Below are 24,806 nucleotides of genomic sequence, written 5' to 3'. Positions count from 1 at the left end.
ATAGATATATAGATATATAGATATATAGATATATAGATATATAGATATATAGATATATAGATATATAGATATATAGATATATAGATATATAGTTATATAGATATATAGATGATTAGATATATAGATATATAGATGATATATATAGATATATAGTTATATAGTTATATAGTTATATAGATATATAGATATATAGATATATAGATATATAGATATATAGATATATAGATATATAGATATATAGATATATAGATATATAGATATATGAAACTCTGAACTCATTTATAGATCTGGACCATCCACTTTATTTCATCAAGGAAGAGTTAAAAAGCCACCAAAACTAGTTAAATGAGCCCAAGATACAAAAGCTAATAGATAGTGTATTCCAACCAGAGAGAGAGATCTCAGGAAAAGTGATAGGTTTCTCAAATAGGGTAAATATTAAGGTGATATTTTGCTGAATAAAATAACTCTTGAATAGAAGGGCTGCATGTTCATCTTCAATGCATACTTAAGATCTTCTTTCTTTTTCATCTTCTTCTTCTTCTCCTCTTCCTCCTTCTCTTCCTACTCTTCCTCTTCTTTTGCTACAGGTCCTCCTCTTCCTCTTCCTCTTCCTCCTCCTTCACTCTTCTCTTCTACTTTTGTCTCCTCCATATCCTCCTCCTCTGCTTCTTGAGATTAATATAATTTCATTATTCTCTTCCTTATCCTCTCTGAACCCACTGGAATACTTCTCCTCAGTTTTCTTCAATTCCATGACCTTTTAATTTTTTAAAATCTAATTGTCATTTCATTATTTCCTGCTAGAGGACAGAGGAAGTATTGCCTGAGCCTCTTCACTTTAAAGGAGAAGACTTTCATGTCACAGTGAAAAAGAGGCAAACAAGTTAGAGTGACCCTTCTGTTCATAATAAAGTGACATACTTCAGTTTACGATTCAGTCCCCAGCAACCACACACTTTAATAGGATTTTAGAGAATACAGTGATAGATGTTCATAAGATATGTTTCTTTGCGAATTATATGTTTAAAAAATTAAGTATTTGGAAGTTGGACAAAGAAGACCCATTTCTGGCCAAATTTAAGGAATAGCAAACTTGGAGAGTAGGAGTCCATGTGTATAGCAGGTATCTGTTAAATAAGATACGCAAGAGTATGAAGAAACAAAACATATTTATATTAAAAATAAAAGTAGGATAGCAAGCGCTTCAAATAAACCTAATGGAAAGGTTAGGATGTTTCATTTGGTAATTTTCATATTAAATAAAAGATTGTTTGGTGACTGCTGCCTTTCAAATATGAAGTCTTACCACCCCAAGAATCATATTCTGGCTCTGTTCCTCAGGTGGTCTCATTAATAGTCACTTAACTGTATTTAGAGCATGAGAACAGTGACATAGTCCGTACAGGACTCCACTGATGGGTTCAGAGTGAGAGACCATCTTTAGGATGAGAGAGAACAGGAGGAAAGAACCTGATTGTTGGAACTGCGTTTGCATGGATGTGCTGTTGAAAGGTGTGTCTTGTCCCTTCCTGTCTCTTTCGTTTTGCTTCCTGTCCATATTAGGTGAGCTGCCTTTCTTTAGTGTATATTCCCCATCCTGCTGTGGAGCCTTTCTCACATCCACACACTCAAACTCGATGAAGATGAACAGAGACCTTTGGAACCCTGAGCAAACCTTCCTTCACCTTAAGGAAGGGGAAGGTATCATTCATATCACGTGTTCTGTCAGATGCTTATTAACAGCATTATTTTCATGTGCCTAACAAGAATTATTATTATCATGTTTTTCCGCTATCAGTTACTTAATTTGCCATTTCCTAAACTGATGCCAGATTAATAAAGGATAATACAGATTATCAAAATTCTATACATCTGTTCTCTCCAACTTTAGAGTAGGAAAAAAAAAGCCAAAAAATTGTTTGAATTGTTTGATATATATATACTCTAGTACCCAAAAGATTTAGCTGTATGCAAATGTTGCCATGTATTAAAATCGCTGTTATCAGAATTAGATACAATGCAATTCACCAGCTCTTCCCACTATCTGGATCTACTATGTAAAAAGGCACCCTGTCTTTAAAGGTGTGAAAGAATGAGGTGTACTTTAGATCCACATGTGATCAAGTTGCAACTCTAACATTGCAAGTTGTATAATGTGAAATATCATGGACTTCCCGTGTCTAGATATAGCTTAGAATGGTCTTATCCCCAAGATGGCAAAGGAAAAAAAGAAAAAAAAATTATCATACATTAATATAGTCATACCTAATATTACAAAAATGTTGGAATTGTGGAGCAGATACTGACCAGTAGTATTTGTCCTCTATTTTTCTTTGAGCCTAATATATGAAATGAAGTATTTATAACACAAAAATTCAGAATGGAGAAAGCAGAAGGCCTTTCTTACTGGCAGCATTTTTGAGACATAAATACTGTGATCATGCTGTCTAAGTGTATCCTTCAGAGGTCTGCAGTGTATCCCTACTTTTCTGCCTTTGGCATTGAAGTAGCATGTATAAAAGAGGTTGTCTGCTCTGTTTGCCCCGTTGTTAGGGTAGGGACAGCAGGCCCTGCCTTTAGTAAGAACGCTATTCACAAGATCAAAGCATTCTAAAATCATTCCATTGTTATTGCGTTTGACAGGACTCTTTGCTTCTGTCTCCCTGCTGAGCCAGACCCTAAGAACTCCACACCAGGATTGTTTTTTTCTCAGGCCTTGAATTGCTGCCTGCTTGCAGACTTCAGTAGGAGAGTTAAAAAAAATCCACAAATTCCCAGTTACAGTTGGCAAAGGATGGCTAACAGTTTCTAACTAATAGACTAAAATGCAATCCCCCTCCCACCTCTGAGTAAATCAAGATTCGCCATGGCTATTAATAAATGCAATTAGAAGTTTATTTGCTAGAGGAGGTAAAAAGGTAAATTTAATGCACTTCTTCCATAGACTTTGATTTATCTTTTTGTTCATGCAATGGCGATACTAAGATTTTTTGAGATTCCTGAGAATTGAAATAATGAGAATGCTTTCTTTTTTGTTTGCTTGTTGTTTCGTTTTGTTTTGTTTTTCTGTATCTTTAGCTGACTAGATCACCAGTACTTTGAGGGATGCATGCATAGAGACTTATTCCTACATCCAACAGAAGCTGCAATGTAAGAGAAAATAAAACAGTATTGCTGGTATACCTATAGCACTGCCTTTGGCCTATGAGTCCATTTCTAACTCTAGAGTAACTTGGGACAGAGACCACAGGTTTTTGGTGTTCAATATCCAAGCAGCCAGACTTATGCAAGATAAGGAAACATATATGTCTTACAATACACATGTTCTCAATCTCATGTTAGTCCTTGGAAGTTTAATAATGCCCTCTGTGTTTTTACACATGTATTCCTATAGGAAGCCTTGTGGGACACTTGACATTTTTTTGAAGTAATGACTTACAAATTTTAAAGGGGGGTCACCTATAGAAACTTAAACTATGTTTTTTAGATCAAATTAATTACTGTAATCAAGTGATTTTTTTATGAAGGTATAAAAAAATTACATGATGTTTTGGGGCCTCAGTTCAGGTACAGAATGTTGGCTGGCCAAATATAGAAAGATTTTGATTGACAGCAAGAGTCTAAATGGAAATTTCCATAGTTTTATCGCTGAGTTCCCCTGCTCAGATAAATTTAACACAAGTGATGTCAGATAGGCATTCAACAAGTAATGCCTTGAAAAACAAAAGAAAGTAGTATTGAAATACAAAAGAAAAAAATACAAAAGAAAGTATATTGATCTTTATTGTCATTTGAAATGACAATAAATAAATAAATAAATGCCATAATTCAACCTAGATAAAAATTTACTTGTTTTCTGTTAACTCTTTGACTTGGTAAAATAATTTGGTGTGTTATGATTTTAATCAGGGCAAACCAATAAAAGTTTCACTTCCTTCATTGGTAATAAACATGAGTTTGGAAACCATGAGACTTCAACGTGGTTATCTGTCTCTGAAGATGAATATTAAAGAGATAAAACTCTGTAGTGTTTCATTGTATACGGATAGCTAAGGCTAGTTACAAATATACTCACCCTTTCAGAGGTGAAGGAGATGTGGGGTGGAAGTCTGTAAGGGGGGGATGGGCAGGGGAGCCAACATTTCGAATTTAAGTAAATAACATAATCAATAATTAAAAAACAAAAAGATAGAAAATTTAAAAATATAACATTTACTTGCTATTTTGTCAATATTTCACATTAAAAATTTATTATAATGTTTCAAGAACAAGGCTCTCATTTATGCCCTTACAATTGCTGACATTTTTTACTTTCATCATTCACATACATTTATATGATTTATATCAGTGGAAATAGAGGCCCATTGGTTGTGCAAACTTTATATGCCTCAGTACAGGGGAACACCAGGGCCAAGAAGTGGGAGTGGGTGGGTGGGAGACTGGGTTGGGGAGCATGTAGGGGACTTTTGGGATAGCATTGGAAATGTAAGTGAAATAAATACCCAATTAAAAAAAAAGAATAAGAAACAACAACAACAAAAAAAAGAATTATGTTATGAAGTCTGGGTAAAATTGGAGATTTTTACTGGAAGTTTTCAATGTAAAGGTAAACATGATAAAGGAATATATTTTCAAAATGTTCATGTCTGTGGACATACTATATATATCTGTTAAAATTACTTCTGTTACTTTTTGAAGTCATATTTTGTTTTCTTTTGAGGGCCTGACTAAATTTTAATGGCAAAATTTTCATATTAATTTAAATTTAGTTTAACATAATAATTTTTTGTTTATTTTATTTATTTGCCTTTCATGCTGTCCCACTTCCTAGTTTCTTCTCCTCAAAACTCCACTTCCATTCCCACCCCCCCTTTGCCTCTATGAGGGTGCTTGCATACCTACCCACCCATTCCTTTCTCAACATTCTAGCATCTCTTAATGCTGGGGTATCAAGTCTCCACAGGAGCTTGGGCCTCCTCTCCCATTGATAAGATTATCCTCTGCTACATGTGTATCTGGAGCCATGGGTCCCTGCTACACATGGGTGTATTTTGTCCCTGGGGCCTCTGGGTGGTCAGGTTAGTTGATATTGATGTTCTTCCTATGGGGTTGCAATCCCCTTCAGTTCCTTCAATGCTTCCCCTAATTCTTCCATTGGGGGTCCCTGGGCTGTGAGCATCCACATCTGTATTGGTCAGGTGCTGCCAGAGCCTCTCAGAGGACAGCTGAACTAGGCTCCTGTCAGCATGCACTTCTTGGAATGAGCAATAGTGTTGGCATTGAGTATCTGCAGATGGGGCGATCTCTGGATGCTCTTTCCTTCAGTCTTTGCTCCTTTTTTGTCCCCATATTTCCTTTAGATAGGAACAGTTTTGGGTTAAATTTTCTGAGATGTGAAGGTGGCTCCATCCCTTAACTGTGGTCTGTGTTTATCTACTGGAGATGGTCTCTACAGGTTCTCTCTCCCCTGTGTTGGGTATTTCAGCTAATGCCATCCTCCTTGCTTCACTGGCATCTGGGACTTTCTAATAGCTACCTCCAGTTCCCCACCCCCTCCCCCTGCTACATGCCTTTGTTCAATTTCCTGACTCTCTGTATATCTCCCCCATCTCTACCCATACCTGATCCTGCCCATCATTTTTCCTCCCACTCCTCTTTCCCTCCCAAGTCCCTCCCTCCTGTTTCCTCCCATGAGGTTTTTGTTCCACCTTCTAAATAGGATTGAAGCATCCACACATTGGTCTTTCTTCTTCTTAAGCTTTATATGATCTGGGAGTTGTATCATGGGCATTCTGAATTTGGGGGTTAATATCCACTTATCAGTGAGTACCTATCATGTCTGTTCATTTCTGTCTGGGTTACCTCATTCAGGATGATATTTTCTTGTTCCATCCATTTGCCTGTGAAGTTCATGAAGTTATATTTTTAATAGCTGAGTAGTACTCCATTGTGTAAATGTATCACATTTTCTGCATTCATTCTTCTGTTGAGGGACATCTGGGTTATTTCCAGATTCTGGATATTATAAATAAGGCTGCTATGAACATAGTGGAGCATGTGTCTTTATTACATGTTGGAGCACCTTTTGAGTATATGCCAAGGAGTGGTATAGCTGAGTCTTCAGGTACAACTATTTCCAATTTTCTGAGGAACCACCAGGCTGATTTCCAGAGTAGTTGTACCAGCTTGCAATCCCACCAGTTCCTCTTCCTCCACATCCTTGTCAGGACCTTCTGTCATCTGAGTTTTTGATCTTAGCCATTCTGACTGGTGTGAGGTGGAATCTCAAGGGTAGTTTTAATTTGCATTTCCCTGATGACTAAGGATATTGACATTTTCTTTAGGTGCTTCTCAGACATTTAGTATTCCTCCATTGAGAATTCTTTGTTGAGCTTTGTACCCCATTTTCAATAGGGTTATTTGATTCTCTGGAGTCTAACTTTTTGGGTTCATGACAAGGTGGAAAATATGGCATTGATCGTCCTTTCTTTACCACATTGTATGATGTTGTAAACAAATAACACCAACAAATGTCTTACTTTCGTTTTACATCGTTAAATACACATACTCCTAAAGTCACTGCAAATAATTAAAGAACCAATTTATGAAGACTTATATAATAAGTTGCACTAGAGAAGCTGATTGTGTTTTAAAGGAAAGGAAAATTTTCCTGAGAGTGTTTGTGGAAGTCATGAATCTATTATTTATTTGCCCTAAAAAGAGAAGGTTATTGTCTTCTGTCTTAAAAGCTTGACTTATCTTAAATTTTTAAAAATTCATACCTAGTACACAATATATATGATTGTATATACATAAAATATTAAATGTGACTGCATTTTCCTCTTCAAGAATATGATTCAAAAAGCTATACAGTATTCAAGAATTATTAAATAGTTTTCGTCTTTGAACTTTCCAGACAATACAGGGCAAAATATACTAGGAATTCTGTCTGTCATGCCTATAACTGTGCACATTAAAATCATTGTGCACACTCACAAAGTTTTGCCGTGCTCAGTAACCTTATTCTCTTATGAGTTTCATTCCTAACACTATCCTAGGTAAGGACAACAAAGAATATTCATCAAATGATTTTTATTGTTTTCCATATTTCAGAACTGCAGTGGTCTAAATTCAGATGTCTCTACATTCCAATCAAACATAAACATAAACAGTGCTGCTTCAAAGAAAGTGCAGCCAAGTAAGCAAACTTAGGATATCAATAGTAAAACTAACAGTAATATATATATGAGATTTTACAATGTAGGAATATGATGAAGTCACTGCCTGTCTTGACATTGTTATTTGTACAGTCTGCAATCAACACCAAAATAACACATTAGTCTCATGTGAGGTAAGGCAGAAATTCAAAGGAGCATTATTTTAAAAGTAACTTTATCCTTTCTGAATGTATTACTTTTGTTCATAGACCTAAACACATCCAAGACATTTATCACCATTCCTCATTTCATTGGCCTTTTGAAAGAAGCATCATTCATCAAACATGTAATTTTCCATAATCTTTGTACAGAACAATTTGCCTTTTTCTGATCTTTAATGTGACAGATTGCAAAGGTGGAGCCTTTGTGACTTAAAGCATAGACAGGCTCAGATTTCAGGTGCTTTCCTGTCTTCTGGCTGACTTGATTTATAATACTGGAGGTAGTGCAAAATTAAAAATTAATTAATTTGAGTGACCTAGTAATAAAGGGAACTGAGGGGCTGTATTGAGATGCTAATACGCCTGTTCCAGACCTATTCTGGCCATCTGATCCTCCGGAATATCCGACAGCTGTGTGTGGTAGGCAAAACTGACAACTAAGCACATGCAGAAGAAAGGGTCAAGGTCAAGGGTTTGTCTTCTACAGCCCATGCAGCCAAAGCAGGGGCTACTTTCCCCAGCTTCATGTTGGGGATGAAAAGAGGGTCAGCTGGTTGAAATAGTGTATTTGTATGACTGTGTGAGACACTCTCTGTACATAGAGAATGATGTGGTCTTACAGTGTAATTTAGTCAGTTTGTAATGTTTTATTCATTTTGTAGAAAAAAAGACTTCCCAAGCAAATCTTGAAAAGCTTTCAAATACTATAATGCTCTACCCACTATTTCATTTGTTAAATATGTGATTAAAGCAAATAATATTTATGGATAAGCAAAATATAACAATTGTTATTTAGAAGTATATGTGCATAATAAGTGGTATTCAGCTATTTATGTATAACTAAAATAGAATATGCCCAAATTCTTTTAGAAAGTAGCACTACTGCTGCATAAGTAATTATATTTATGACACATAAAATAATGTTAACGATTAAGAGAGGTTTAGCATGGACCCTGCACAAGGATGAACCCCTACCACCAAAAAATCATTAAAAAAAGAAAATAATGTTCATGGTGGCTAAATATATAAGCTATCTAATTTACAATGTACTGGTACGGGATATATTTATATTTATTAAAATACACACACCTAACTATATATTCTCTAACTATACAGATTCATCAAGTTTTGCTTATTGAATATTTTATTAATATATTAAAATGTTCATGTGATGCATTTTGAACTTTGTCACTCCCACACTTCCTCTAGCCTCTCCCCAGTCCACACCCTTATGCAAAATAGTTGTGTACGGTTTTCTTCTGCATTTTAGAATAATATAAAATATAAGTAAAAATTATCATATTTATTTCAGTGAGTATTCCAAAAATCATTGTCTCTACAAGCATCCAATCAAATAATAAATAGTGCTAAGGTAATAAATATTGACAATTGATTATACGTAGGAGCACCCTAATGCACCACTTGTCTATTAGAAAGAGTGAAATGTCGATTTGATAAAATTACTCAGTGTTATAAAGTAAGTTCTGACAAATAAAACATGAAAACTTAGAAATGCCTAAATATATAAAGCTTCTTAAAAATTAAGCATGTATCTTAGAAATACTTTTAAAGTTATTTTTATCTACAAAATAAATGCAATTTTCCCTTAAAAATAATTGCTTAGTTTTTGAAGTACATTTTATACATCTTGTAGCTTGCTTTCTACACATCATATAGTCAGGTTGTTACTTGAAAGAAGTCTAAACTAATATAAACATCAAAACTAAGCATAAATTAAAACATTCCTCAGATGGCATCACTCTCTTGGCTTTCTTCTCCCTTTCCCTTGGGACGAGAAGGAAAAGGTGATTAGCTTTTCCACTGGAAACCAATTGACTCAATGTCTCTAGTGGGAATTTTCATACCATATGCTAATCACCAAATCAGACAGCCACTGCTGACATCCTGTAGCTAAATGTCAGCTAATTGAAAATCAATGGGACTTTTCCCCTAATTCATGCATTCAAGAAAATTTATTGTGTGGGGATCATTTTTCACATATTTAACAATCCTGAAATACCTGCTATTGTTATGTAATTTCAACAACAATAATAAACATAAGATAACTCTCACTTAGAATTGTATTAAAATCCTGATATTGTTAATTGATGCACAATGATTAATGACAGCTTGCACTTGTTTTCTTGCTTATGATAGACATTATTTTACTACGACCACATAGCATACCTATGCACATATACAAGCCATGTTCTTTTATTCACCATACAGGTCTCTGAGAAACCAGGGAATCTTGGGAGTATAATAGGTCTTCTCTTTTTAAGGTTTCCTTCATGTATTCCAGACAAAATACTATGCACATTGTTTTTTAATTCATTTTAAACGGGTATGCCACCCATATATTAGAATATAATAAGAAAAATATAATAGTGTATTTCATTATTGGATTGGTTTCCAAAGACATGTGCAAGAGCAAATTTATTCCAACAAACTAGCTAAATATTTTCTACAATCTTTGAATATTTCAATTTATTTTTCCCCGGGGGATAAACTAAGGAGATCAGTAAGCAGATTTATGAGTCTGAAGCCTTGGTCACTTATTGATGGGTCAGTAAATAAAATAACACTTCTCCACTGCAGAAAACAAGATGAAGCTGTCCTTTAGTGACATGGAAGGCTGATTTTCAACATGGGTTCATTTTCTGAAGGTGCTTTCCAATCAATGAGGATGTGAAAGAAAATGCGCAGTTGGCAGAGCTGGTAATCTAACTCAAAGCCTTAAAAGGACTGCCTTTGTCTAATTGCTACAAGTGCTGCAACCTGAGCTGATGATCGTCAAAGCAATTGCAAGCCAAGGATTGTAATTCTACTGAGACTGACATTCCCGCTACAGGGCAAAATCTATACAGGATTCCTGTTAAATGCGATAGCAGCACCATAGCAATAGCAACAGCCATGCTTCTAGGAAGGTACGAGTACCACTGAAGCTTGAGATTTCAGTGACAAATTGTGCACTGAGAAGTATTTTGATGTTTCGTTGACAACTCCTAATTTTGTGCACAATTAATTTGAATATAGTTTTCAAATCACTTTATTTGAATACACTAAGGGACAGATAGTAGGGATCCACTTATTTTTCTTTACCATTTTCTTTAATCTATTGTTATTTACATATTTATACCCATTTCATTTAGTAAGTATAAAATATTTCCCAGTCAAGGCAAATAAAAATAGAGAGGCTCTACCTTTAAGTTTTCTCATTATGTAATTCAACAATTTGTGGGGGGGGGAAGCTTGCATCTTAAGAATGCTGTGATTTTGTGTTTGAAAACATGAAAATATTGTTATCTCATAATATTGCTCATTTTCAAGAGTAAGTTTATGTCTCATTTTTGTCTCATGAGTTTTAATTCAGAAAGAAATCCATATTGTGAGAAAGTTGGATCTTAACATATATTCTGATATATAACAGAAATATATGTCAGTATAGCTGCAGTTTCATGTATGTCCATTCTAAGAAATCTGAAAAAAAACTTAAGCTTTATTGTATTTTATATTCTTATTGCTATATGTATATTTTATCCATGTAGACTGGAATATATCTTCATATCTTCAATTAAATAATAAACTATGAGTTAATACTCCTTCATGGATCACATATTTTTATAAATCCTGCCTCTTTGGAAGAGAAATTGTAAAAACATTTTTATATAAGCCAATAATTCTTCAAACAACTATGGTATTATTTCTTTTTTTCTTTTAACAAAGGTGCTTCTTTACAAATGGTCATATTATACTATTTCCACAAGTACCTACAGAAGAGCAAAAGTACAGAAAGTATTTTAAATTGTCTTTATTTCATGTATTTAAGTATTCATTTATTACCATGGTGTCAGCACATTATGAAGAGTAATGGCATATGATAGGCATTTCTTCATCTGAATACTGAACACTTGGTAATATCCTTAGTAGTCATAACTTAAACTTCTTGAAAAATTTGCCTTTTTGTTAAGCCTTCATTTGGTAGATCATGGCAGTTTTTGTAGTTCAGTAGATTACTGTAGGCACAGTTCAGTTGTAGACAACACTCTTGGTAAACACTTCTGCTCCTCTTGCTCCATGTCCATTGGACCAGTCTGAACTATACACAGAGACTGCAGAGAGGATGGGCATGGTTAGTATTCTTAAAACCAACCAACAAACAAACAAACAACAAACAACAAAAAGCCACATTAAGTCTGATGAGTAATCAAACCAAAATGTTCACAGATACAAGAGTTATTATTCATGCCTGGATCATTTCTTAAAGAGCACAGATAATGCATACATGGTGTATGTACTATATGTCTCATGGAGTGTGCCATGGAGTGTGCACTTGGACTTTTGGCCAAGTTTATACACTCCAGGACACACCTCTCTTGTGTCTTCTTCTGAGACAATGCAACTTAATGCTTTAGTGATGATAAGACTTTGAATAATAGATATAATTATTTGAATAATATTGGGGAAGAAAATCCAAGACAGAATGGGTAAACACAGTTCTTTGTAATTCTGAGGTGGCTGTGTGTAACCTGTAATTGGCTGCTAATATAAACCTGGACAAAAGTCATCTCCACTCTCATAGGGGTTATTTTTTACCTTGACTTTATGAAAGAGAAAGTAGACTTTATATCGACTTCTCTGATTAAATGGAACAACTATAAAAACATCACTCACATAATTGTGAGGAATCCTACTGCACGAGGCAAGATTAGTCCTTCACACCTTCTCTGAAGTGCGAATTAAACTTGATGTCTTCAAATCATCTGGCCCAGAAGGAGAAGCTTTGAACATCACAGGCCTGGCCACCCTGCGGCGAGCTATTGTTATCAGAGTGCTAGCGCAAGTTAGTTAAATAGATTTTGCTTCACCTTAAAAAGGCCTTTAGGGAAGTTGCTCAAATTGTATAAGGACAGCGTTTCTAATTCCGTGCATAATATGTAAGAGTAGCTGTGTAATAAGGTTGCTTAAAATTTTGAAATAGGGAAGATCATTTGGCAACAGCGCCATAGAGAGTCTCAGGAGAATCAATTATACCCAGAGTTGTGCACTGGCAAATCTTTCACTGAATATTTGTATCTTCCTTTGTCTCATACTGCACCATGTGATAAGCTCAGAGTATTCACAGAATTGCTGACTGCTCAAAGGGAAACCCATGGAGACAACAGCATGCCTTTCTCATAAGAAGTGAGGTTTTCTTGATGCTGCCTTCTGGATTTAAACCCTGCACATCTAAATATCGTCACACAGCTGAAAAACATCCCAACCTCTGATGCTGTAATAAAAATAGAGGCTTATATTTATTTTTAATGGACATACGTGTAGTATTAAGGAACTGTAAAATAAAAATTCTCTTAGCCAAATACAAAGCTCTCTATACATCATTGCATTATATTAGAAATTGTTTATTTGGTGTACTTGAATTTCTAGAAAAATAAGTGAAAAAAAACTACTTTCAAGTGAAAAATGTTTATATGACTGTCTTTTGGAAAGTCAACATGACATTTGATGCCTGTAACCTCACTTTAATGTGACATAGGACATATCTGTTCAGACCATATAATGCACATCTGGTCCCCCGTTGGTTTAGTTCTTTAACTCTCTGAAAAAGCTGTGTCAAAGAGCACACAAGGAACACAAAGAGATTGCCATCAAGTCCATGGGCAATGGCAGTTCAATTATTTTCTGTATGAACCTGCGGGGTGACGGGTACCGCTCTGAGCTGTATTTGATACACTAGACAGGCTCTCAATCACTGCTCTTGACAGAATTTTGTATGGCAGTTAGGAAAGTGAATATGAATGCTGGCATGACAAAGCCAAGCTTATGTAGAAATTCATTCAGAATATCTGTCACTTAAATCTAATGTTCCCTCTGCTATCTAGTACATTTGACGCAATCAGAATTGATGTTTTAATGCTCTTCAGATGTTATTTTCTTCCTCTACAATGCCAATCCGAATTCTAATCCCAGTAGATAATATTGATTCCTGCTGGGACTTGATATAAGAGACAGTTTGTGTGTGTGTGTGTGTGTGTGTGTGCGCGCGTGCGTGCATATGTGTGTGTGTGTATGTATATGTATCATGTACATACAAATACATAGTACATAAACAATAAATGGGTAAGTATATATTCCACTGGATGGGTAAGCACTGAGAAAGCCTCTCAATAAAAATCATTAGGTATCAAATCAGTTAAAAGACACTGAGTTCGAACTCTATGACAATACTTATTCAGTTCATCAGAATTATTACAAGTGTGCATGAGAAAAAGAGCTCCATGCTTAGTTCAAGAGCAAGCACCAAACAAGCAAAGAGAGGAATTTCAGCATTAACATCATTAACACAACCTATGCAGGGTGGATAAAGGATAAGTTTCGAAGTTAATAGACCTGTTCATCCGGGATAGTAACCTGGTACAATTTAAAGACATCTCAGCATTTCAGTTGTGGCATACTTTTAGGTAGCTACTTTCTCCCAGGTTTACAGTTAGAATTGAGACCAAAAAGCATATCAAAAGGATCTTATGTTTAGTTAGAAAAGGCAGTGCGAAGAGGGATAACGGAAGGCCTAGCTTTTGAAGATAATAATTAACAGTAACATGAAACCAAACGTTTTTGCATTAGGCAATAGAAAAACACTTTGAAGGCTGTTCCAGAACTGGCTAGACACCCTTCGGTTGCAAGGGTATGGAAGAGTAAAATAATCTGGAACACGCTCATCTCTATAGCACCCTGTTCTCATAGGGACATCTCAGAAGTTTTTGCCATGTGAATTCTTTGTAAACAGGCTGCTGCCAGACTAGAAATTCCAATAGTTATAGAGTCAGAAAAGCTCCAACCATTTTCCAAGAAAAGCTGTAAGATCAAGCAGTGTGCTGAGCAGGCATATCAGTCTATGGCCAGAGCCTCTAAGAAGATGGTGCATAAAGTCATGTTGCAGTCAAATCCCCAGGGTGTTGAAGATGTCACAGATACGGAATTTCTTCCATCTGTTCAGAAAAGCAGTGAATACAGGCAGCCCTAAACAGAGACACCATATATGTGTTTAAAGTAATAGGGGCAAGGCTGCAGAAACCCTTAAGAGTAACAGATAAATCCATCTTGTGCCTTGAGTACTAAATATGGTACTAAAGTGTTTGTTTCCCCTGTGCTCATTCTATGCCTTATTTCATTTTTCTTTTTCTAATTTAAAGGTTTATTTATTTATGTAAGTATACTGTCACTTGTCTTCAGACACACCAGAATAGGGCATCAGATTTTATTACAGATGGTTGTGAGCCACCATATGGTTGCTGGAAATTGACCTCAGGACTTCTGGAAAAGCAGTCAATGCTCTTAAATACTGAGTCATCACTCCTGCCCTCTATTCCTTATTTCAATGTCACCCTTCCTAGTATAAAATGGGAACAGTTAATCTGTGCCATCACATATTAGAATTATATAAATTGCTTTTTAAATTTTGACAGGAGCTCACGATAAATATGTATCTTATGTCTCAGAAGAGAGTTTTCCTTGGATTTTATAACACTGTTGGAACTTTTTAAGGGGTACACTTAGAATTGGAAATTTTGATTGCCCACTTTACTATGTTGATGGATCACTAGGATATTAGTAACACATACCTTTCAGTGTCTGGGAGCATATTTTCAGAGAGGATTAACTTGGACTAAATGACCTGCATTGAGTATGCATGGTTCCATTGCACAGACTGGGGCTTTGGAAGCAAAGAAAAGAATACAGAGTAGAATCATAGATATTTTTTTTTTCTCTGTTTCCTAGCCACTATGATGGGGTCTAGTTTTTTTATATCACATCCCCCATACAATGATGGAATGAAACCTCTGAATCGACATGCAAAATATATCTTCCCTTCCTTAAGTTCTTATCTCAAGTATTTGTCCATAATGATGAAAATTGATTAAAACAGTCATTTTCTGCTTTGAGTATTAAACTATGATATTCTGTTTTGTGTTATGCTCAAGATTATTTTTATTAGTTTAAGTGCCTCTAAAATGACAAAAAAAATTGGATAATCTTGTGATGCAGGCTTCCTTTTACATTATGATGATATATCTTACCTCTGACAGGTTATCTATGGTTCAAAAGCCTTTGGAAATATGATGAAGCCTGGTAACATAGTTCACTGATAAGAGTCCTGTCCTGACATCTGTGATGCAATGGGTTTAATCTGTTAAATCAGTTAATTAGTTAATTAATCAACTAAGTTCATCCACAAAATATTGTCACTGCTATCTCAGAAACTCGAAGATTTAGGCAGCACTCATGATATCTAAGGCTACATTTCTGTTAGATATGCATTTAGCATCCATGAACCACGAGTTAAATTAATTTTCAGCATGATAGTAAGGAATGCCAGAGTCTTTGTAATCTATGCTGAACCCCTGCACCAAGGTAGTTTTCAGTTATTTAAACGGAAAGTCCACTTTCTTAAGTACATTATTGAGAAAAGAGTGGGCATCTTGTTTTTAAAACTGTAAACACTGGCAGAAATTCACTAAAACCAAAGTTAGCAAGCTCCCTCTTCATCAGCTTTTCCAGGCCACCATTCCAAATTAGCAGAAGCTCATTTTTTTATTAACCAGAATTACTGGAGCTTCATAGTCACTACATCCTCACACTGGCCAGTTGCTTCCTGCCATCATAATGTTTTCACCACTCCCATGTATGGTCAAATGCTCCAGAATAAATTGCCATGCTCTTAGCAAGATATCTCACATGTAACACAAGTATTACTTTTTAAAATGTTTCTGTCCCTTGTATTTCACTGTCTCTGTTTTTTCAGGAAAACTACAAAAGTCAGATATCCTACATAAACTACAATGATATCATCCACCTCTGTATTTGTCAGGCACTGGCAGGACCTTGAGGAGACAGCTATATCAGGCTCTTGCTAACAAACACTTGTTGGCATCCACAGGACAAGGAAGCGAGAGTGGGTGGTTTGGTGAGCAGGGGGAGAGGGGATAGGATAGGGGGTTTTTGGAGGTGAAACCAGAAAAGGGGATAACATTTGAAATGTAATAAAAGAAAATATCTAATTTAAAAAAACCTACAATGATAGATTTATATTTTTCTTAAAACAAGTTGTTCTAGCTGAAACAGTTTCGTATTTAGTTCTTTCATGTTTCCCATTACAGATAGACACACCCTCTCACACACATAAGAGACATGCACAAACATTAATCGTTATATAGAATTTTACGGTCTGTTCTCAGACACCTTCTGCTTTTTTATTCCCAAAGTGATTCTCTCCTATCCTAAAACACCTTATTATGTGTTTGCATCGGGTTGGATTTAGGATTCTTTTATGCATCAAAATCTATTGGTTTTCAAGTTCCTTAAATATAGTGGCCCAGTAATCACATAAAACTTCTGTGCATCCTCCCATATAGTTTGAACCACCTATAGGTGATATATAAAGCAGTGCCTCTATTTAGTACTAAATAGATAATTGTTCTGCTGTATGGCCAAGGGAATGGATAAAAAGAACTTCTGTATTTGAACATTGAAGATGTAATATCTTTATTGATTATTTTCCACCCCAGGAAACAAAACCCACAGATACAGATTCTGCAGACACAGAGCACTGCTGAGTATAAGCTAAATCACAGGCATTTCTGTATCTGTTAAGCTAGGTATTTCAGTTATGTTAGCCTTTATATCACCACTGTTCATCAGTTCCCCCGTACCACCTTTGGGATGGTTTTGTGTTAAGTTTCTGGCGTATAATTTCAATCCCTTCATGCCACTGCTATGTGAAGACCTCACTGACTCCACACTCTCATAGCTGAGCAAAACTTCCTGTCAGTAGTAACTTGGTGATGTCATTTGCTTCAGAGCTGCTTGTGCGAGGGGACAGAATTCACAGGGATCTTTCTCGGAGATGCTAAGAACATGAAATGTAGAATTGATTGTGTGGTGCCATGATTCTGAGGGTTCAGCCATGAACCTAAGCATCTACACAAGGGTAAACCATGATCTTCTACCTTGAAAAAGCTTAATGGTGTCAAGAAACAAATTCCTGAGTATCTTCCTATCAAACTGTTTTTCATTTGATTTAGAACTTTCCAGAGTAAAAAATGTAGGAAAGACAAAATTATCATGTACTCTTGATTGGAATTGATGAGAATTTCTTTTCAAAAGTTAAAAAATTTAGTTTTCCAATACCATATGGTTAGTTTTTAAAGAAGGTGATTTATGAAACAGCTCATAGTCAGTGATAAATGTTTCAATCAACAGCAAACAAATTAATATACCACATATAAACATTGAAATGATTTATGAGTTAGGCTGTGAGAATGTATGGAGGTATATTATGTATTAGATATGCTGCACATAATATTTCAGCAATAAAGGTAGGAGGTACAAATCCCATTAATAAGGATAAAAAGCATAACTCAGAGGTGTTAATATCTTAAAGCAGCAAAATCAGTAAGACATACAACTTTGATTTGAAAACTCTCAGTCTGATTACTGAGGCTATTCTCATTCAGCTATCACATGCCTATAAAGATAAAGTATATAATGTAATCAAGGAAGCGTTAGAATAAAACCCAAATGCTGTTTTTTATTACTAAGCAATGGAATGTATGCTAATTTGTCTTACTTAAAAAAGGAATATGGATGAAAAGTACAAATTAAATGACATTGCAGGTATATATTCTAAGTAACAGAATAACAAGACATTTTATTATTTCTAATATCTCCGAGTATAGAACTCCTTCCCGTGAGCTGAAATATTTAGTTTGGGTTGACATTTAATGGAACATATATGAGTAAAATTAATTATGGTGTATATAGCCTAAGAATAAAATATCATGAATTATACTGCAGTTACAGGTTATATAGATCTCCTTTTCAGGAATAATAAATTCTGGAAGAAAAACATGTCATAGTTATAGGAACATTACTTTTCAAAAGAAATAGGAAATATTTGAGGAGTAAATGTGTTTCCATATATTTCTCATACTGCAAACCATTTCCAAATTTCCACATATACTTGCCAAGAACAATGATAATTAATGTTTCATTGAATTCTTTGAGAAATGCTGAATTCCAGAACTGGTTAGAACCATATTTAAACATATATTATCCTAGATTAAATTCCAAACAAAGACAGAATATTTTATATTTTTTACTATTTATTTTAGAAAAATACTCAAGTGGAGTGCAGATGCAAAATACATTTGGTTAAAAAATAACATATGGCACTTACAAGTTATTCTTTTAGGCACACACACACACACATACACACACACACACACACACACACACACACACACACACATAGAGAGGGTCTTATTTTGGATACTTTTTTAAAAAGTCTACTTTGTTTTTATTTTTATTTTTTTATTAAACATTTTATTTGTTTACATTTCAAATGGTATCTCCTTTTCTGGTTTCCTCTCCATGAACTCCCATCCCATTCCCCCCTCACTCCTCCCCTTTGCCTCTAAGAGGGTGCTTCTCCACCCACCCGCCCATATCGCTGCCCTGGCATTTCAGTACACTGGGGCATCGAGCCTCCATAGGATTAAGAGACTCTCCACCCATTTATGCCAGATAAGGCCATCTCCTCTGCTGGGCCTTTATCTGGAGCCATGGATCCCTCCGTCAATACTCTGGTTGGTGGTTTAGTCCCTGGAATCTCTGAGTAGTATGGTTAGTTGACTTCACAACTAGAAAACACTGAATTGTTTGCTCAATCATATTTTTACTAATATTGTTCAATTTTGCCATCTTATCTTTTTTCTCTTTAAAATGATATATGTATATAATCAATTGAGAGACAGAAAGAGTACATAATTTATATAGGCATAAATTATTTCTTGTAAGACTTTGGTATGATGTAGGAACATTGAAGGAATAATGAGTGAACATTAAACACTTCTAAAATCAGATTTATCAAATTATGTAAAGCCTATATCTCTTCATGTTAATATGTGCCAGCATTTACTTGTTTATATATATATATATATATATATATATATATAGTATTTAAATGGTCTTAAATACAACATGTTTATGAGGTAGTGTGATGTTCTGACCTGTCATTCTCCTGTAAAATTGAACACTAAAACTTTATCTCCTGTCTAATGTAACACAATTCTGTAACCAACATATTAAAAAGTGTATAATGTGTGTGTGTGTGAGAGAGAGACAGAGAGAGAGAGAGAGAGAGAGAGAGAAGAGAAGAGAAGAGAAGAGAAGAGAAGAGAAGAGAAGAGAAGAGAAGAGAAGAGAAGAGAAAGGGAAGGAGAGAGAGAGAGGAGGGAGAAAGAGAGAAAATAAGGCACAAGAGGTATGTGAGTCGGGAGGGATAGGACCTGGGAAGAACTGTAGGAGGAAAAATTGTGATCAAACCATATAGTATAAAAACCTTTAAGCAAAAGTTTTTAAAACCTTTAAATGAAAGTTTTAAAAACAACTTTTTAGGTATTGTGTGTACAACAATTTATTTACACATTTATGTGCATACGTGAAAGAGCTTTCATTTAATATAATGCTGTACAAAATCAGTTAGATAAATTTGATTTAATTTAGCTCTCTTAGAGAAAAACTAAGTCGAGTTTCTTCTGACTCCAACGTAGCCATTCCTCATTGCCAGATGTCAGTCAGTTATTCCAAGCAATAGAACAAGATTTACGCATGGACAAGTGGAGAGGTGAAGCACTGGTTAAAAGAGCCCTGTAAATGATACTTCTGATCCCAGCAGGATAATAATGTAATAGGCTTACATTAGAAAACAAACGAGAGAGGAGAGTTTCCCCTGTTAATAACTGTAAATTATACACCATAGTATCTTATCCCTCTTTTTTTCCCCCACATCTATTGATACCTTACTTCAAGGGTAAGATCAGTCTCTTGAGTGGACAGACAAGATGGATACAATACAGATGAAACATTTGGATGTGGTGAGCCCTTGAGATTTTCTTTGAACAAATTGGAATGATCATATTAAAATATTAAAATATGCACACAATGCGCAACCAGATCATGCCTTTCTCTCCACCTCAATGTGGCAATTCTTTAAAAGACAAAAGTTTTAAAGTTCTGAAAACATTCCTTGGCTTAGAGCATCTGCCATTCTTTGGCTTCTGTGAACATGTATTTTCTATAACTTGTACGTATTCGTATATGTATACTAGAAAGAAATACTTGCCTAAGATGTAGAAAGAAATGTTAAAAATTTAAGAATAAGTCTTTAAAAAATTGTTTTAAAGGCCCAGGCACAATTTAGTTATTTGGTAACACGCACAAATTTTCTTAAGAGGCTTCTTTATATTTACTTAGAAATTGAATTTAAACAATTAATAGAGAAATTTGTAGTTAAAGAAGAATTGAAAACTTAAGAATGAAATACATTTTGCAGTTATAATTAGTGGTTAGTTTATCTAAAATAGAGAGCAGAAGAGGATATTCATGATACCAGAAGAATAGGCATTGTGATGTTATAGTATCACATTTTAATGATAATTGAGGCTCAACTACTTGCTTCTTTTCTGTATTTCAGATATAGTATATACTTTCTGGGAAAAAACATAGAAACAAAAAATGCTTGATGTTTTAAATTTTGAACTCTCACACATAATAACAAACATTGCCCCTTTCTGGAATAAAAGTTTTGTAGAAAATGACTAAATTTTCACTTTTACTTTTCTTTTTTAATTTATATATGATTTTTCCTTTTAAAAATGTCTGACCAATTAGTATTTAGGCCATGATACTTGAGAAAAATATACAAGGCCTTATCCACTCTTATTAAATAGCTTTGGAAGTGAACTTTGGAATTTCAAAGATATCCATCCTAGCCTGTAATCTTGTGTGCCTCATGTCACTTTCTACATGCTTGCCAAACACAGGACATCTTAAAATTTTATTATTAAATACTTAACTTTGCCAGTACTATCACTTCAATCTCACTGTTTTCACTTACTCTTAGCAAGGTGACATGTCATAAAATGATTATTTTATATTTCCTGTGAATCATTGGATTCTTATCTATGAATTGAAAGTTTCATTTTTTTATTGCCTCAACTCTATGAAAATAAAGCAAATCATTTCTTAGATCTATATACTGGTAATATTTAATATGCTAAGGGACAATTTCCAAAACTCTTCAGCCTGTTTATCCCTGTGCCCTAATTATGTGTGGCCTAAACACTGGAGTTTTTGATGCCTAACATTTGTAGAAAATTTCAGCACTGATAAACAGCACCTTGTAGGGATGCATGTCTTAAATATCAGTCATGTTATCAGTGAACCAGGTTCTTCTTTAGGGTGAAAAATGTAGCCTGGGGTGGAGGATGTTAAGGAAGGGGGGCAATTTCCCTATCTCATTTCATGCTTTATATTCCTAAGACTTTTTTTCCACAAAAATTTATTTGATTCAGTTCTTCAGGCTGACTAATGATGCACAATATTCATATATATGTTGGAGAGATGGAAGTTTTGAATATAGCATTGTCTGTTTGGACAGAGTATTTCCAGTTAGCAAATTTTTCCAAAAAACAATTTGAAAATTTTATATATCATAGGTAATTTAGACATTAATTTTGACAATTCTTTCCCTTAAGAGTCTGGTTTTACATGTTTGTATGTTTTACATGTTTTGCTGTACAATAGAAACTAACAAATACATGTAAAAGAACCTTTTGATATTTTGACATTCTTGCCACAACTGTGGTCTCATATACAGGGCCTTTAGAAGGAGAAAGCAGCATACAAAGGCCGTTGATACTCAAACCAACACAATCCTGCAGCACATCTTGACCACCCTTACCCATTCCTCTGTAAATTCTATCATCCTAGTTGCTTTTCTCTAAAACTTGAGGCATCCTTTCCTTTCTTGATATCATAAACTTCACACGTAAACTATGAAGAGTCTATCTTTGTGGTATAAAGACCTGCTCACTATTCACACCACATGGACTTCTACTGTTTTAAGCTGTGAGCTTGTGCATCTTCTATATGAAATTATAAGTAACATTTGTCCCAATCCAACTCCTTCTGCCAACTGGCTCCACTTTTCAAGATCCCTTCTTAAACAGTGACCAAGTGTTCCTACAGCTCCCTACCTGAAACAACTAAGAGGTCTCAGAGAAATGATTGATTTCTCTGATTGACTTAGACATGACCTTAGAAGGGAATGTCTAAAATGATCATTAAATGCTCCAGTATTCTGAAACCAGAAAGCATTCAATGTCTAATGGATAGGATACATAGGTTGAAAGAGTTCATGTTGGCCAAAATTCAATTAACATAAGAAAATTTTGTATTAATAATAATAATTAATAAAAATGAGAAACAAAGTAGGAATAGTAAGATTAACGTCAACATGAAAATATATTTTAAATCCATAATGAATCTAAACGCATGCCAATGAAGATAACATGAGAGAGAACTCACACATGAACTAAGTATTAATTGAAAGCATGTTTATTATGTCTTAACAATCTTCTCAATATTTCATATGGTAAGAACCACACGAATAATTAGATGAGATATACTAAAGAAGACCCATGCAACCAAGTAAACAACTAAGTTAATATAAAATATTCACATGGAGTTTAAGTTTTATTTATTATGAGGAATTAGCAACAAAGGGAAGAATTTTGTAAAACAAAGATCTGATTAACAATAATGTATGTGTGAACCTTTAATGTCAATCATGTGACAAACCTCTACTGAGTGTCTGGTGATGTAATACTAGCAAGTGCACTGCCCTGGTTGGGTTTTCTTGTCAACTTAGGAAGTGGGAACAGTTAAGAAGTTGTGAAAGTAAAACTGACCTGTGCCATTGATCAACATGTCTGATCAACATGCCTGTCTCTGTAAAATACCATGCAGTTTTTGATCACTGTTGCTCTGTAGTAAAACTTGAGGTCAGGGATGGTGATGTTTTATTGTTTTTTTTTTCATATTTATTTTTTAAATGTTAATTTTTATTAGATATTTTCTTCATTTACATTTCAAATGCTATCCCTTTTCCTAGTTTCCTCTCTGAAAGTCCCCTATACCCACTCCCCGCCCTGCTCTTCAACCCACCCACTCCCACTTCCTGTTGTTATTTTATTGTTAAGAATTGTCTTATATATGCTCAGTTTGTTATTTCAACTTTTCATAAATTTGAAATTAATTTTGCAATGCTTTAGGTTGAGCTCAGATCCTGTGAGTGAAATATAGGTGAGCTATTGCTGAAAAACATTCTCACATAAACGTGCAATGATTGAAAATGTTTACATACATACTTAATTCAATATTATTAAATGTTATTTATGTAATACACTCTGAAATTCATGTAATGAGTAGAGACATTGAACACTAATATACTAACATAGTCTCACCTAGTATATTACATACAATAATATATTAGTAAAACAGAAGTCATGCCATTCGTTTGTTAAAAGCTCTCCTGAGGAGCTCTATCTCAAAAATAAGGGCTGTGTAGCCTCTGTGTTGGGCTCATAATAGGTTAGAGATGCTGGTGAGACTTCTTGGAAAACAATGGGGGAATCCTGGACTGATCGTGGTTATTTTTATTTATTCGTTACCAGACTTAAATTTCAAACTTTATATGACAAGTAATAATAAAAAGCAAACATATGAGAAATCTCTTGAAATTTGAATGTTTTTACTCTTGCAATCTGGTGTACTGCATTATGCTTATAACAAGTTCTTTTGTCTTGTTAATGACTGTGGTTACATAATATGAAAGCCAAAGAATGTATATGGGCATGTTTCACTGGGACATTCTCTTCTCAGGATTTTTTTTTCTTTATCTCTGGTCCACATAAAAGTAAGATAAGGTAATATTTTCTAATGTGATAATTTTCTATAATTCATTGTCTCAACATTTATCTACAATATGACAATTGTTTGGATTTTACATAATTAAGGCTGAATAATATTCTATTATTACTCTCAGGTATATATAATAACAGTATTTTGTTATTTAGACTCTTCATGTTTTCTTTACTGATGGCTGTACTTACATCTAAACTCTTACCAATGGTGTATTTCTTGACCTTCACTGAAACTACTATCTCTTTTCTGTTTGATAGTAGCCATCATTTTACTTCACATAGTTGTGAAGTAAAAGGTCCGGGTGATTTCCATTTATAGAAAGTTTCGTATATCTGCTGGACATTTTCATGTTTTCATTGGTTCATCTGCTTTGCCTTCTTAAAACTGGGCTTAGTTCTTTTAAATTGTAACTGATAATTAAAGATTTTGGGCATTGGTCTTTGGGTATGTAATTTGCCTATGTGATTTTTTTTTTCCAGTGCACAAGTGATTTTTTTTATTTAATTTGTTGATCATGTTTTTTTTTTTTTTTTTTTTTTTTTTTTTTTTCAAAAAATTTTTTGTGAATTTGGTTAGAACTCGGGAAGGAATAGATAAA

The 24,806-nt window shown here is 34.6% G+C and overlaps 1 protein-coding gene and 1 non-coding gene across 3 annotated transcripts in view; both read left to right on the top strand.

Annotated features, from left to right (window-relative positions):
- Positions 1-24,806, top strand: part of Epha3 (EPH receptor A3) — a 304,612-nt gene that overhangs the window by 102,834 nt on the left and 176,972 nt on the right. The window lies entirely within an intron of this gene.
- Positions 8,275-8,379, top strand: LOC115029595. The gene has a single exon (XR_003835165.1). It is a non-coding gene; the product is annotated as a U6 spliceosomal RNA (small nuclear RNA).

Source organism: Mus caroli, chromosome 16 (genome assembly GCF_900094665.2).
Source record: "Mus caroli chromosome 16, CAROLI_EIJ_v1.1, whole genome shotgun sequence".
Taxonomy (NCBI): Eukaryota; Metazoa; Chordata; class Mammalia; order Rodentia; family Muridae; genus Mus; species Mus caroli.
Note: the sequence above shows the minus strand (reverse complement) of the source record. Positions and strands in the feature narration are given on the sequence as shown.